We start from the raw sequence: 14,508 nt of genomic DNA on the forward strand, positions 1-14,508 counted from the left end.
TTAAGAGAAACCACTGTGAAATGCTGAAATTCTCCAGAACTAATTAGTGTACCATTTTATTTTGTTAACGATTTACAATGTATAAATTATTTCTACATTTGGAAGTGCGATTTATTTTTAAAACAATAACTTTACCAGGTGCTTTCTCCTTGTATTTTTCCATCAGATATTTTTCCAGTTTTAAACTGATGAAACAATTTGAGGCTCCTCATAATTTGTGCTTCCACTGCTGCATGTTTTCTGATTACTCTGTTCAAAGATGTTATTATACACTTTGGAGCAGATGGGACTTGAACCTGACCCACTCTGCCACAAGAGCTCCGTACAATTGTTTGATCCTGACTATTAGAGCAGCTGTGTATTTGATGTGGTGGTTCATCTGCTCTAATCCAATTAAATGTTAACGTTACAACCATTAGAGCAAGATTCAATGGATTACCAAATGTGCTAGTTGTCTCCAAGTACACATAAAATAATTCGTTAGTTGTGAAGTGCAGCCATATTGTGGCTTGGACCCTCAACCTTCCAATTTGAGCAGGTGTACCAACTAAAAGAGGGCTGTCTCTAGACCAGAAAGTTAATGTACAAATGAAAAGTTCCACCTGCCCCAGTGGCTTGTAATAACATCCATGAATAGATTGATTTAACATGTGTTCATGGAATGTGGTGCAGTGGTAGTGCCCCTACCTCTGAGCCATTGTACCTGGGTTCATGTCATAAATGTATATCGTAACCTGTCTGAATAACACTATTAAGATGTACATGATCAACTGAACCAAGCTGACACTTGTACTATTGTGATTGATGAAGTATGATGATTTCTAGTTCAACATCATCTTCAGCATTTTATCCCATGATCACTGTTCAGTATTTAGTACTGAACTGGTGCATCTTGAATGTGCATAATCTCCAAAGACAGTGTTCTGTTATGACTTAGATTTATGACAACAATATCCTATATTTTGAGATTTGAAATTTACTTTATAACACAACCTGGAGGTTTCTCTATATATCACATGCACCGTACAGCATCCTTGGAAGACAAGAGGCGGTGCAGTCTGCCTCCTAACCAACACCATCTGGTGCAGGGTCATAGGGGCCCTGGTGAGTTACTGCTCCCTGGACCTAGAATATCTAACAGTGAAATGCCATTTGAGTTTACCTCTGCTATCCTGACAGCAGTCTACATGGCTCCTAATGTGGAAATGCTCTTGATGAGATGGTGTACTCGAGATAGGTAAGGCTTTGTAGCATTCTATCACAAACAGAGACTTCAATCGAGCCAACCTCGAGGGTGCTACCAAAATATCATCAACCTATCTCCACTCTCACCAGGGGGCTGAACATCATTTGGGGAATGGGTCTCTGTGGGTTGCGCTTTGGCGGGTCGGTGTGGACTTGTTGGGCTGAAGGGCTGTTTCGACACTGTAAGTAATCTAATATAGTCTAATCATTTAACCATTGCTACACAACGATCAAAGATGCCTACCACTCCATACCCCGTCCACATTTTGGAAATTCAGATCGCACGATTTTGTTCTTCCTCACAGCTTACAAGCAGAAGTTGAAATGTGAGGACCCATTATAGAAAGTAATACAGTGCTGGTCTGAGGCTTCTGCAGAACTGCTTGAATTGGTGGACTGATCCATATTCCAGAATATAACTTCCAACCGAGGTGAGTATGTCCACTGTCACGGACTTCATTAGCAAGCATGTAGAGGACTGTATGCCAAAGAACTCGACCTGTATGTTCCACGCTGGAAACTGGTTGAACCAGGAAATCTATTGACAACTGAAGACCAGGTATGCAGTGTTCAAGTCAGATGACCATAACCTTTACAGGAAATTCAGATACGACCTTCATAAGGCCATTAGAGATGCCAAGAGACAAAGGATTTTATCTGTAATTGTACTATCTTTACTTTGAGAAAATTTCTGTTCCTTTGGAACCTAGTATATTTCATTTATAATTTCCATCTATTAAACATCAGTTGAGTACAAATATCACTTAAGCACCTTTACCATGGAGCTCAGCTGAAGAATAAGATGAGCAGCAGCAGTATGGATTACGTTTGAGACCCAAACTAACCATTTGCTGTCTGTGGCGAGGCCTACATGATATATGGACTACAAAGTGAAGCAGAACAGAATAGTGGACAAAAATAAATCCCGCCCCTGCCCATTCCCCTCATGCACTCAATACATTCTATTCTTGGTTTGAATAGAAGGTCAGTGAAACCATCTCATCTCCCCTGACAGCCTCAGATGCACCTGTTCTCTCAGTCACTTGCAGACATCAGATTGACCTTCTTGAGATTGAACCTATGGAAAGTAACTGAAATGCATTCAGATTCTGTGTGGACCAGCTGCATTTGCTGACATCTTTAACATCTTTGCTACAACCAGAGGTCGCCAAGCTACTTCAAGAAAACCACCATCATTCAGTACCAAAGAAAGCACATGCAACATGCCTCAGTGACCACCATCCAGTGGCTCTGACCTCCATAATTATGAACTACTTCAAGAGGTTAGTCATGGCTCATACCAACTCCCACCTCCCAGTGTGCCTTGATCCCTTACAACTTGCTTACTGCTGGAACAGGTCCATGGCAGATGCTATTTTCCTTGCCCTCATTCCCTCATTCTCTGGAATGTCTGGATATTAAGGATACCTATGTCAGGCTTCTAATTATTGAATACAGCTCTGCCTTCAACACTATAATCCCAAACAAACTAATTTCTAAATTCAAAGACCTAAGTCTCTGCTCCATCCTTTGCAACTTGATCCTTGACTTCCTGAGCTGGATATTAAGCAATTACAAGACTGAATATAGTAAAGAGTACATGGTGGTGTGGTGTAAAGATAACAACCTCTACCTCAACGTCAGCAAAACTGAAGAGCTGGTTGATTTCAGGAAGCAATGAGGATGGCCTGCCCCTATCTACATCAATGAACCTGAGGTGAAAAGGGTCAAGTTCCTAGGAGTAACTATCAACAATCTGTCCTGGACCACACATGTTGATGGGAAGGTCAGGAGGCTAAGGAAATTTGACATCATTATAAAGTTGAAGGCATGTACTGTACCTTTTGAGAGTGAAAGCTGTTTTACATAAAACTTGCAGGCAACTGTCATGCGACTGACTAGCTATCTGTATGTACTAGAAAATTCAAAATATATAACTAGATACCTTCGTTGTTTTGACCACCATTCAAATCTAACCAATCAATTTAAAATATGCCTCAGATACTAAAACCCAATCAAGTTTGGTTGTCAAAAACAATAAATTCAATGAGGCAATCCAATGTTTTGGGGGTATAAAGAAGCAGGCATTTTGAGGTTAGCCAAAGAGAGAGCGAGAGACTGCCATTCAAAACACACTTCAAATGGTACATTTTTCATATGAAGCAAAAGACCAATGATGCCCAGGGTCCCATCTACAACCAGAGGAAGGAATCACCGAAGATGATTGCTGCTGTCTGATTTTGAAAATTAAACTGATGTAATTTTAATAGGGGTGTGTATTGGAACAGTATATTTGAGAGAGTTTGAGGTAGAAAAAGAAAGAAGGCTTATAGTTATAAATGTAATTGTTTAATGTGCAATTTTAGATTTAACGAATAAATTGATATTTTTCGTTAAATAGTGGAATTTGGGAGTTCTGTCACTCATACTTCAACAGATTACGAGGTGAGATGAGCTTTTCTGGGTGTTTGATTTAATTAGCAGAGGGGTTCACTGCTGGGTATCACCATATTTTATAGATGCACCATAGTAAGAATTCTATCTAGATGCTTCACAGCTTGGCACAGCCCCTGGTCTGCCCAGGACCATAAGAAACTGCAGATAATTGTGAACATAGCCCAGACCATCACACAGGCCAACCTGTTTTTCATTGACTCCATCTACACTTCTCGCTGCCTCAGAAAGGTAGCCATCATCATCAAAGACACCTCCCATCCAGTTATAATCTCTTTCAACCCTTTCCGTCAGGTAGAAGATTCAAAAACTTAAATGCATGTATGAACAGGTCCAAGGACAGCTTCCTCCCTGTTGTTATTAGACTTCTGAACGGACTTCCTTAAATTTCAAATCATGCTTTTGTGTACCTTCTTTGCAGCCAAACTTTGTATTTCTCGCCTGTTCTAGCACCCTGTGATCTTTGTATGGTATGATTCGCCTTTACTGCACACAAAATACAAGAAGGACGGGTTGCACCTAAATTAGAAGGGGACTAATATACTGGCAGGGAAATTTGCTAGAGTTGCTCAGGAGAATTTAAACTGTTCCAGCTCGGCGAACAGAACCACAACAACGAGCACCCGAGCTACAAATCTTCGCACAAACTTTGAAGAATTTAAACTAGTAAGGTGGGGCGTGGGACCCAGGGAGATAGTGAGGAAAGAGATCAATCTGAAACTCGTACAGTTGAGAACAGAGGTGAGTCAAACAGTCAGGGCAAGCGGGGATAAGGTAGGACTAATAAATTAAACTGCATTTATTTCAATGCAAGGGGCCTAACAAGGGAAGGCAGATGAACTCAGGGCATGGTTAGGAACATGGGACTGTGATATCATAGCAATTACAGAAGCATGTCTCAGGGATGGGCAGGACTGGCAGCTTAATGTTTCAGGATACAAATGCTACAGGAAGGATAGAAAGGGAGGCAAGAGAGGAGGGGGAGTGGCATTTTTGATAAGGGATAGCATTACAGCTGTGCTGAGGGAGGATATTCCCGGAAATACATCCAGGGAAGTTATTTGGGTGGAACTGAGAAATACAAAAGGGATGATACCTTTATTGGGATTGTATTATAGACCCCCTAATAGTCAGAGGGAAATTGAGAAACAAACTTGTAAAGAGATCTCAGCTATCTGTAAGAATAATAGGGTGGTTATGGTAGAGGATTTTAACTTTCCAAAAATAGACTGGCACTGCCATAGTGTTAAGGGTTTAGATGGAGAGGAATTTGTTAAGTGTGTACAAGACAATTTTCTGATTCAGTATATGGATGTACCTACTAGAGAAGGTGCAAAACATGACCTACTCTTGGCAAATAAGGCAGGGCAGGTGACTGAGCTGTCAGTGGGGGAGCACTTTGGGGTCAGCGACCATAATTCTATTAGATTTAAAATAATGATGGAAAAGGATAAACCAGATCTAAAAGTTGAAGTTCTAAATTGGAAAGAGTTCAGAGGAAACTTACAAGGATGTTGCCTGGTTATGGAGGGAAGGTCTTACGAGGAAAGGCTGAGGGACTTGAGGCTGTATTTGTTGGAGAGAAGGAGGTTGAAAGGTGACTTAATTGAGACATAAGATAATCAAAAGGTTCAATAGGGTGGACAGTGAGACCCTTTTTCCTCTTATGTTAATGGCTAGCACAAGGGGCATAGCTTTAAATTGAAGGGTGATAAACAGGTGTCAGAGGTAGTTTCTTTACTCTGAGTAATAGGGACGTAGTATGCCCTGCTTGCAACAGTAGTAGACTCACCAACTTTAAGGGCATTTAAAAGGTCATTAGATAGACATTATGATGAAAATGGAATAGTGTAGGTCAGATGGGCTTTGAATTGGTTTCACAGGTCAGCCTAACATTGAGGGCCAAAGGGCCTGTACTGCCCTGTAATGGTCTATGTTCTATATGACAATTAAAAAATCAAATCGAATCAAAATTTGCTTAATCCAAATATCGGTTTTAAAAATAAATTGTTCAGAAATGGTGTAATATATAATTGAATGCAGGTTATACTTTAGTTTTTAAACTTGATCTTGATTTTAGCTTTAGATCTGTAGCTTTGTTAATTTCAAGTTAAAAGCTGTAAATGGTTTCCTTTCATTGAATTTATTAATATTAATTTGTACTTAATTAGCTGCCTAGTTTATCATAACGCACAGATATTCAAGATACCTTTTTCACTAGTAAATTTGTGTTGAAGATTTGACTTGTGCTGACAAAACAATTTACCTTTTAATATTTTTCCTTTTTTACTTCTGCCTTTCCAAATACATCTTTTAAATGAAAAGCAACGACTGATTAGGGATAATTAATGTGGCATTGCGAATGGGAAACAGTGTTTCACTAAATTGATTGAGTTTTTTGAAGAAGTGAGAAAGAAGATTGAAGGCAGAACAATGGACGTTGTCTCTATGCACTTCAGTAAGGCGTTCGACAAGGCTCTGCATGATAGACTGGTTAGCAAGGTTAGATCACATGGAAAACAGGGAGAACTAGCCATTTGGATACAAGATTAAGTCCTACCTTCAAGCCAGAACGTGGTGGTAAAGGATTGTTTTTCAGCCTGCAAGCCTGTCACCAACAGTGTGCCACAATGGATCAGTGCTGGGTCTACTGATTTTTGTCATCTATATAAATAGTTTGAATGTAAATATGGTTTGTAACTTTGCAGATGACACCAAAATAGGTGATGTAGTGGACAGCAAAGAAGGTTGCCTCCAAATACAATGGGTCTTGATCAGGTGAGTAAGTGGGCTGAGGCGTGACAGATGGAATTTAATTTAGATAAATGAGGTGCTGTGTTTTGGTAGAGTAAATCAGGGCAAGACTTGTACACTTAACTGTAAGGTCCTGGGCAGCGTTGTTGCACAAAGAAGCTTTGGATGCCGGTTCATAGTTCCTTGAAAGTGGAGTTGCAGGTAGACAGGGTAGCAAAACTGAGATTTGGTATGCTTGCCTTTATTGGTCAGTGCATTAAGTGTAGGAGTTGAGGTCATGTTGCAGCTGTATATAACATTGGTTTGGCCAGGATTGGACAGGTTGAACTGTAAGGAGAGGCTGGATAGGCTGGAGCTATTTCCCCTGTAGCATCAGAGGAGTTTTATAGAACTCATAACATTATAAGGGGCATGGATAGGGGTGAATAGTCAAGATATTTTTGCCAGGGTGGGGAGTCCAAAACTAGAGAGCATATGTTTAAGGTGAGAGGGAAAAGATTTAAAAGGGATCTGAGGGGCATCCTCTTCACACAATAGGATGGTGCATGCATGTAATGAGCTGCCAGAAGAAGTGGCGAAGGCTGGTACAATTACAAAATTTAAAAGATGGGGATATGAAACAGAAAGGTGTAGATCAATGTGGGCCAAAGTTTGGCAAATGGGACTGGATTGATTTAGATTATTTGGTTGGCATGGATGAGTTGGACCAAAGGGTATGTTTCCATGCTGTAAATGTGTGATTCTGAATCCTCATTTTGGAAGAGTGAATGGATTTTTAAATTTGGATATGCCAGTAAACTTTCACTTTGGAGAAAGTGAGGACTGCAGATGATGGAGATCAGAGTCGAAAAGTGTGAGCATCAAAGCACAGCAGACCAGGCAGTTTAGGAGCAGGAGAATCGAAGTTTCAGGCAGAATCCCTTCATATTTTTGAAAGAAATGTTTTACATTGCGTCTTCCCAATGGAACATAATTAAGATCACCAACTTCAAATGCAGCACAGAAGGTAACATTCAGCTATGTTTGTGCCAGCTGAATAAACTAGTCAGCCATTTTAATCCCACTTTCCAACTTTACTTGGTCGGTAACCTTGCAGCTTCGTGTTTCTGGTTCAGATCCAGATTCCTTTCAAGTGTTGATGGTTTCCACCTTAACCACCAAACTGGACAACAAGTTCCATGTGCTTACCATTGTCTGGGTGCAAGTGTTTCTCCTCATGGTCCCTGCAGTCACCTTAAATCTGTGTCTCTGGCAATTGTCCTCTCCAATACACTCTATCCAAGCTCCACTTTATTTAGTACATCTCAAGTAAGTGGCCCCTCAGCCTCTACTATTCTAAGGAAAACAACCCTAACCTATCCAATCTTTGCTAATGCAGTGACTTTCAAGTATTGACAACATTTTAAAAAATCTATCAAAACTTCTTATTCCTAAGAGAATCCAGTCAAAGTCTATTCTCCTTTTCTTTCAGATCCATGTTAATTTGCTATTGATGAAAGCACATATGCAAGCAGAACTTCTGTATGCCCTGCGTGCTATAACTCAGTACATGACTTGAAATTCAGGGAAGATATTTTCTCCAGGAATTTTGCTTGCTGACTAATGAAGATGTGAAAGAATGCTGATTCTGAATTGTATCAGGATTGTGATGATGAACATGTTCTAGAAGCTTGTCCTGAATTTTTGCTATTATGTACAGTTAATACTGTAGAATGATGAAAATGTTCCTAGGATTAACACTGAAAACTAATGTCACAACTAATAACTCACTGATTCACATAACCTAGTTAATATATTTGCCTGTGCTATTCTATTTGCAATCAGTTGTAATGTGAAGTGGTTTGTGAAATATGGGGTGAAAGACAACCTTAATGATTTGTAAAATGTGAATTGAATCATAAAATTTCTAGATATATTGTTGCTTTTAAAACTAGCATGGGCAGTTTACCTTTCTATGAGTTGTTTCCACATTTGCATTACAGTTGAATTGTATTTGCACATGTACCTTCATAAACTAAGCTCACATCATTTACTGCATCCGCTGCACCCGATGTGGCCTCCTCTATATTGGGGAGACAGGCCGCCTACTTGCGGAACGTTTCAGAGAACACCTCTGGGACACCCGCACCAACCAACCAACCCAACCACCCCGTGGGTGAACACTTTAACTCCCTCTCCCACTCCACCAAGGACATGCAGGTCCTTGGCTTCCTCCATCGTCAGACCATGGCAACACGACGCCTGGAGGAAGATCGCCTCATCTTCTGCCTAGGAACCCTCTAACCACAAGGGATGAATGCAGATTTCTCCAGCTTCCTCATTTCCTCTCCCCCCACCTTATCTCAGTCCCAAGCCTCGGACTCAGCACTGGCCTATCACCCTCACCTTAACCTCCTTCCACCGAGTGCATTCCCAAGCCCCTCCCCCAAGTCCCTCCTCTCTACCTTTTCTCTTAGCCTGCTTGGCACACCCTCCTCATTCCTGAAGAAGGGCTTATGCCCGAAACGTCAATTCTCCTGCTCCTTGTATGCTGCCTGACCTGCTGCGCCATTCCAGCAACACATTTTTCAGCTCTGATCTCCAGTATCTGCAGTCCTCACTTTCTCCGAGAAATCACATAACACCAAGTTTTAGTCCAACAGATTTATTTAGAAACCAGCTTTCAGAGTGCTGCTCCTTCATCAGGTGGTTGTGGAGAATAAGATTGTAAGACACAGAATTTATAGCAAATGTTTACAGTGTGATGTAGCTGAAATTATATATTGAAAAAGACCTGGATTGTTTAAGTCTCTTATCTTTTATGATGACCATGTTGGTTTCAGTTCTTTCATATGTAAATTGCAAAACGTTGTTTTTTAGAAAGTTACATTCTCAAGTGAACTTTAACAACTGGTTTCATGTCGGCCCAGATATTATACTGAAGGTGTTAGCTTCCCTGTGTGGGTATGTCTGTACCATAATGGTCAGGTGATTCTGGAGTGTGTGTGTGTGTGTGTGTGTGTGTGTGTGTGTGTGTGTGTGTGTGTGTGTGTGTGTGTGTGTGTGGTGAGGGAGGTGGGGGGGGGGGAAGAGGATGGTTACGATTGTCTGTGAGAGGGTGTATGTGTGAGTGTGTAAAGGGGTTTAAGTCTGAGAGAGGGTGTGTGAGTGAGATGGCGTCTGTGTGTGTGTGTCTGTCTGTATATAGTGCAATGGGGTACCTGTCATGTGATATGAACCCAAGGTCCCAGTTGAGGCCATCCCCATGGTTACCAAACTTGGCTATATCAGCCTATGCTCAGCCACTTTTCACTGTTGCCTATCCCGAAGTCAGCCTTGGAGGACGGTCACCAGAAGCTCCAAGGTTCACTGTCCCAGACCGCTGAAGTGTTCTCCAACTGGGAAAGAGCACTCCTATCTGTTGATTGTTGTGTGATGTCCATTCATCCATTGCCATGGCCTCTGTTTGGTCTTGCCAATGTACCATGCCTCAGGGTATCCTTGCCTGCAGTGTATGAGATAGACAAATAATTTTGGCTGAGTCGCATGAGTACCTGCCACGTACATGGTGGGAGGTGTCCCCATGCATAATGGTGGTATCCATGTCAACATTCTGTGACACATCTTGCTGCGTCTACTGTGACAAGGTTGTTTGGTATTGTCCGGAAAGCCGGACAGTTTGCAATGAACAATGATCTGTTTGAGGTTTGGTGGCTGTTTAAAGGTGAGAAGTGGAGGTGTCGGGAAGGCCTTGGCAAGATGCTCTTCCTCATTGATAATGTGTTGCAGGCTGCGAAGAACATGGCGTAGTGTTTTGGCTCCTGGGAAGTACTGGCCATCAAAGGGTACCCTGTTGGTTGCAGCTTGTGTCTGTCTCTTGAGGAGGCAAAGATGCCCCCTCAATCATCAATCAACAGACAGGAGTGTTCCCTCCCAGTTGGAGAACACTTCAGCGGTCCGAGACACACTATCTCGGACCTTTGGGTGACCGTCCTCCAAGGTGGTCTTCAGGATAGGCAAAAACGAAAAGGGTTGAGCAGAGGCTGATAGCCAAGCTCGGTGCCCATGGGGATGGCCTCACCCGGGACCTTGGTTTCCTGTCACACTACAGGTGACTCCATTGCACTATACACACAAGCAGACAGATGGGGATACAAGACAGATACACATACACACTCTCCTACAGACACACCCACTATCGCAGACTGTCTCTCATACACTCACGTAAACACTTCCACACGCATTCTCACAGACTTAAACCCCTTTACACTCACACACCTTCTCACAAGACACTCATAACCCCTCCACTCACACATGGACGCACACACATATATAAAAGTTTGTGGGGTGAATTTATACTTGCAGAATTACTTTGCTCAAAAACTGCATGAATTCATGTGAAATTCCGTACATCTGTTTTTAGATTAGAATCAGTCTGACCATTGTGGCATAGACAGACCCACACAAGGAAGCTCACACCTTCAATACGTTAACTAGGCCGATATGACACTAATTGTTAAAGTTCACTTGCGAATGTAACTTTTTAAAAATTTTGCGATTTACATACGAAAGAACTGAAAGCAACGCGGTCATTCCGAAAGATGAGACTTAACAAACATTCCAGATCTTTTTCAATGTATAATTTCAGTTACATTACACTGTAAGCGTTTGCTATAAATTCTGTGTCTTACGATCTTATTCTCCACAACCAGCTGATGAAGGAGCAGCACGCCGAAAGCTAATGTTTCCAAATAAACCTGTTGAACCAAAACCTGATGTTGTGATTTTTAAAATTTAAAACGTGTTTGTGTGTGTGTGAGAGAGAGATCGATAACCTGATTTGAGTTTTGTTTTACTTGTTTATCATCCTCCGTCGTATTCAATTTGTTACAAGTATTTCTTTTGACGAGAATTGTAATTTCCAGAATGAAATTTGAACAAAGAAATGATCCACTTTAATGTCAATGACAGGATTATCTCAACCAAATCAAAAGCTTGTTAATTTTGATAAGATTACTAAGTTATTTGATTGGCAGTAGGTAATGAATTGTTGAAGTTGGGTTATAGTAACTTTAGATATTTATTTGTATCGTACGATAATCAAGACACCTTGCTGTAAACTGTTTGCTAAAGTTCACTGTCCTTTATTTGCTACTATTATATTACATTGTTAATGGTTTCCTTGAGGAAATATTCCCTAAGAATTTGTATTGCTTAAGTCAATACTAAGAGTTGGAGTTCATACCTAGTTTTAGTACATTTACTTTAACATTGCTTGAATTTTATACGTTTGAGTGCTTAACGCTTTGAGCCAGGAGAATGATTTCAGACGTTGACAGTACCAACATTTGAGATTTGAAGAATTGGCTGTGCTTGAAAATACTTGTCTACAATAGCTTAGTTCAGAATATTAATTGGGGAAAAATACTTTAAGATTCAAGTGCTGTACACTTTAAAACATGAAATAATAAATACTAAATGTTGAAGTTATAGTCTGAGAAACTGGTACCATGCTGAAGACTACTTTAATCTGCCACAATCTTTTCTTCAAATACAATCAAAAAGAAAAAGAGATCTTTTGAGACTAGATCATTTGTTGAGAGAAGTTGGGTTCCAGTGGCTCCATTTTAGGAGCAATAGTGTCAATCTCACCAATTCATAATTTGTATTTGGCTGGAGAAGCTGAGATACCATAACCTTCAAAATGTACATTCTGCTGTTTGTCACAAAACTTTAAAAAAAATTGCCAGAAGATGGTGCAGCAAAATTTCAGAAATGAAAATTTTGCATCTCCTCAAGTTTAAGACCAACAATGACTATTTAAGAAATTTTTTTGGTGGAGGGTGTGAGGAAGGGCGAAGTTGGAATTTTTCAAAGGCAAGTTCAGATGCCTCAGAATTTTTACTTTCTTGTTCTGCAAAACTTGTTAAAACAAACATTCATCAGATGGTTGATCTAATTTAGTGCCTAATATCTTTTCATAGCCTAAATGAGGTTTGATGATAATATTAAAGCTTGTTTGGACCACTGGAACTAATGATGAAATTAGGTATGAAGGTGAGTAAAGATGAGTATTAATACCGACAGTTTCCCTATTTTGGGTGGTGTTTGAAAATATACAGGAGTTCCTTTTGTGAGGTGTCAAATTGTTGATTGGTCAACAATTTAGATCCTTTTACCCTCCCTTTCAATCAACAACCCCAACCTCAATGTACACCACCATCCAATATCTGATCTTAATTGATTTCAGGATTGCCTGAACTTGGAAAAACATAAGCAAGGTTTTGCCTCTCCTGAGACATGATGCAGCAGGTGATAGGCAGGGCAAATAATTGGGTAGGGTATTACTGAGCTGCCCAATCGTTCCTGTCACCTCAGCTATCAAGTTCTGGGTGGGAAGGTCATCTTGATATGCCACCAATTAAGGTCCCTATTTGGTCAATTAACAACAACTTAAGGAACTTAAATCTCCATTGGCTTAATTACCTGCCTGGTAAAAACAATGACTGCAGATGCTGGAAACCAGATTCTGGATTAGTGGTGCTGGAAGAGCACAGCAGTTCAGACAGCATCCAAGGAGTTCGAAATCGACATTTCCGGCAAAAGCCCTTCATCAGGAATTACCTGCCTCCCTGGCAGGCGATATAAGTAACTGATTTCCCAACAGAAATTCCAAGACATCCTGCTGTTAGGTTTGGGAGGGTTTGCCTTGCCTCAGTCAACACCTCGGCAACTGCTTGCAAACCGCCAAAAGAAAATCCTTGTAATCTGACTGGTGCAGCTCTTCATTGTCTGGCATAGGCTCCAGTGATGCTCTCCACACTGGAAAATCTCAGCAGGTCTGGCAGCATCTGTAAGGAGAGAAAAGAGCTGATGTTTCAAGTCTAACTGACCCAAAGGGTCAGTTAGACTTGAAACATCAGCTCTTTTCTCTCCTTACAGATGCTGCCAGACCTGCTGAGATTTTCTAGCATTTTCTCTTTTGGTTTCAGATTCCAGCATCCACAGTAATTCGCTTTTATGCTTTCCACACTGTTGGCATCTGGCCAGCTACTTCTAGCAAAGCAACATTCAGTAGTGAAGTTTCCTTATTAGCACATTTGGGTGTCCATTTACACACTTGGATACAGAGAGCACTAATATTAGTCACAATCTCCATGTGGTGTATAATTTAAAAGGTGACACCAGCAATGTTATTCAAATTGCTGTTCCCATGTACTGTATTGTGAAGAGAATTCCATCCAAATGTTCACTGGGCTGTAAACATTCAAAACAACAACTAATGTGGATTGATGAGGGCAGAGCGGTAGACGTGATCCATCTGGACTTCAGTAAGGAGTTTGACAAGGTTCCCCATTGGAGACTGGTTAGCAAGGTTAGACCTCATGGAATAGAGGGAGAACTAGCCATTTGGATACAAAACTGGCTTAAAGGTGGTGATGGAGGGTTGTTTTTCAGATTGGTGGCTTGTGACCAGTGGAGTGCCACATGGATTGGTGCTGGGTCCACTACTTTTCGTCATTTATATAAATGATTTGGATGTGAGCTTAAGAGGTGTGGATAGTAAGTTTACAGATGACACCAAAATTGGAGGTGTAGTGGATAGCGAAGAAGGTTACCTCTGATTAAAATAGGATCTTGATCTGAGTCAATGGGCTGAGGAGTGACAGATAGTGTTTCATATAGATAAATGCGAGGTGCTGCATTTTGGGAAAGCAAATCTTAGCATGACTTATGCACTTAATGGTAAGGTCCTAGGGAGTATTGCTGAACAAAGAGACCTTGGAGTGCAGGTTCATAGCTCCTTGAAAGTGGAGTTGCAGGTAGACAGGATAGTGAAGAAGGTATTTGGTATGCTTCCCTTTATTGGTCAGAGTATTGAGTACAGGAGTTGGGAAGTCATGCTGCAGCTGTACGGGACATTGGTTAGGCCACTGTTGGGATATTGCATGCAGTTCTGGTCTCCTTCCTATCAGAAACATGTTGTGAAACTTGAAAGGGTTCAGAAAAGATTTACAAGGACATTGCCAGGGTTGGAGGATTTGAGGTATAGGGAGAGGTTGAATAGACTAAGGC

The 14,508-nt window shown here is 40.9% G+C and overlaps 1 pseudogene; it reads left to right on the plus strand.

Annotated features, from left to right (window-relative positions):
• The window catches only part of LOC122551046 (sestrin-3-like), a 64,721-nt pseudogene extending 56,710 nt beyond the window's left edge, over positions 1-8,011 (plus strand).
• The last annotated feature ends 6,497 nt before the right edge of the window (positions 8,012-14,508 follow it).

The sequence above is a fragment of the Chiloscyllium plagiosum genome, unplaced genomic scaffold (genome assembly GCF_037043375.1).
Source record: "Chiloscyllium plagiosum isolate Xiang-an unplaced genomic scaffold, Cpla_swu_hap1 HiC_scaffold_6, whole genome shotgun sequence".
NCBI classification, from domain to species: domain Eukaryota; kingdom Metazoa; phylum Chordata; class Chondrichthyes; order Orectolobiformes; family Hemiscylliidae; genus Chiloscyllium; species Chiloscyllium plagiosum.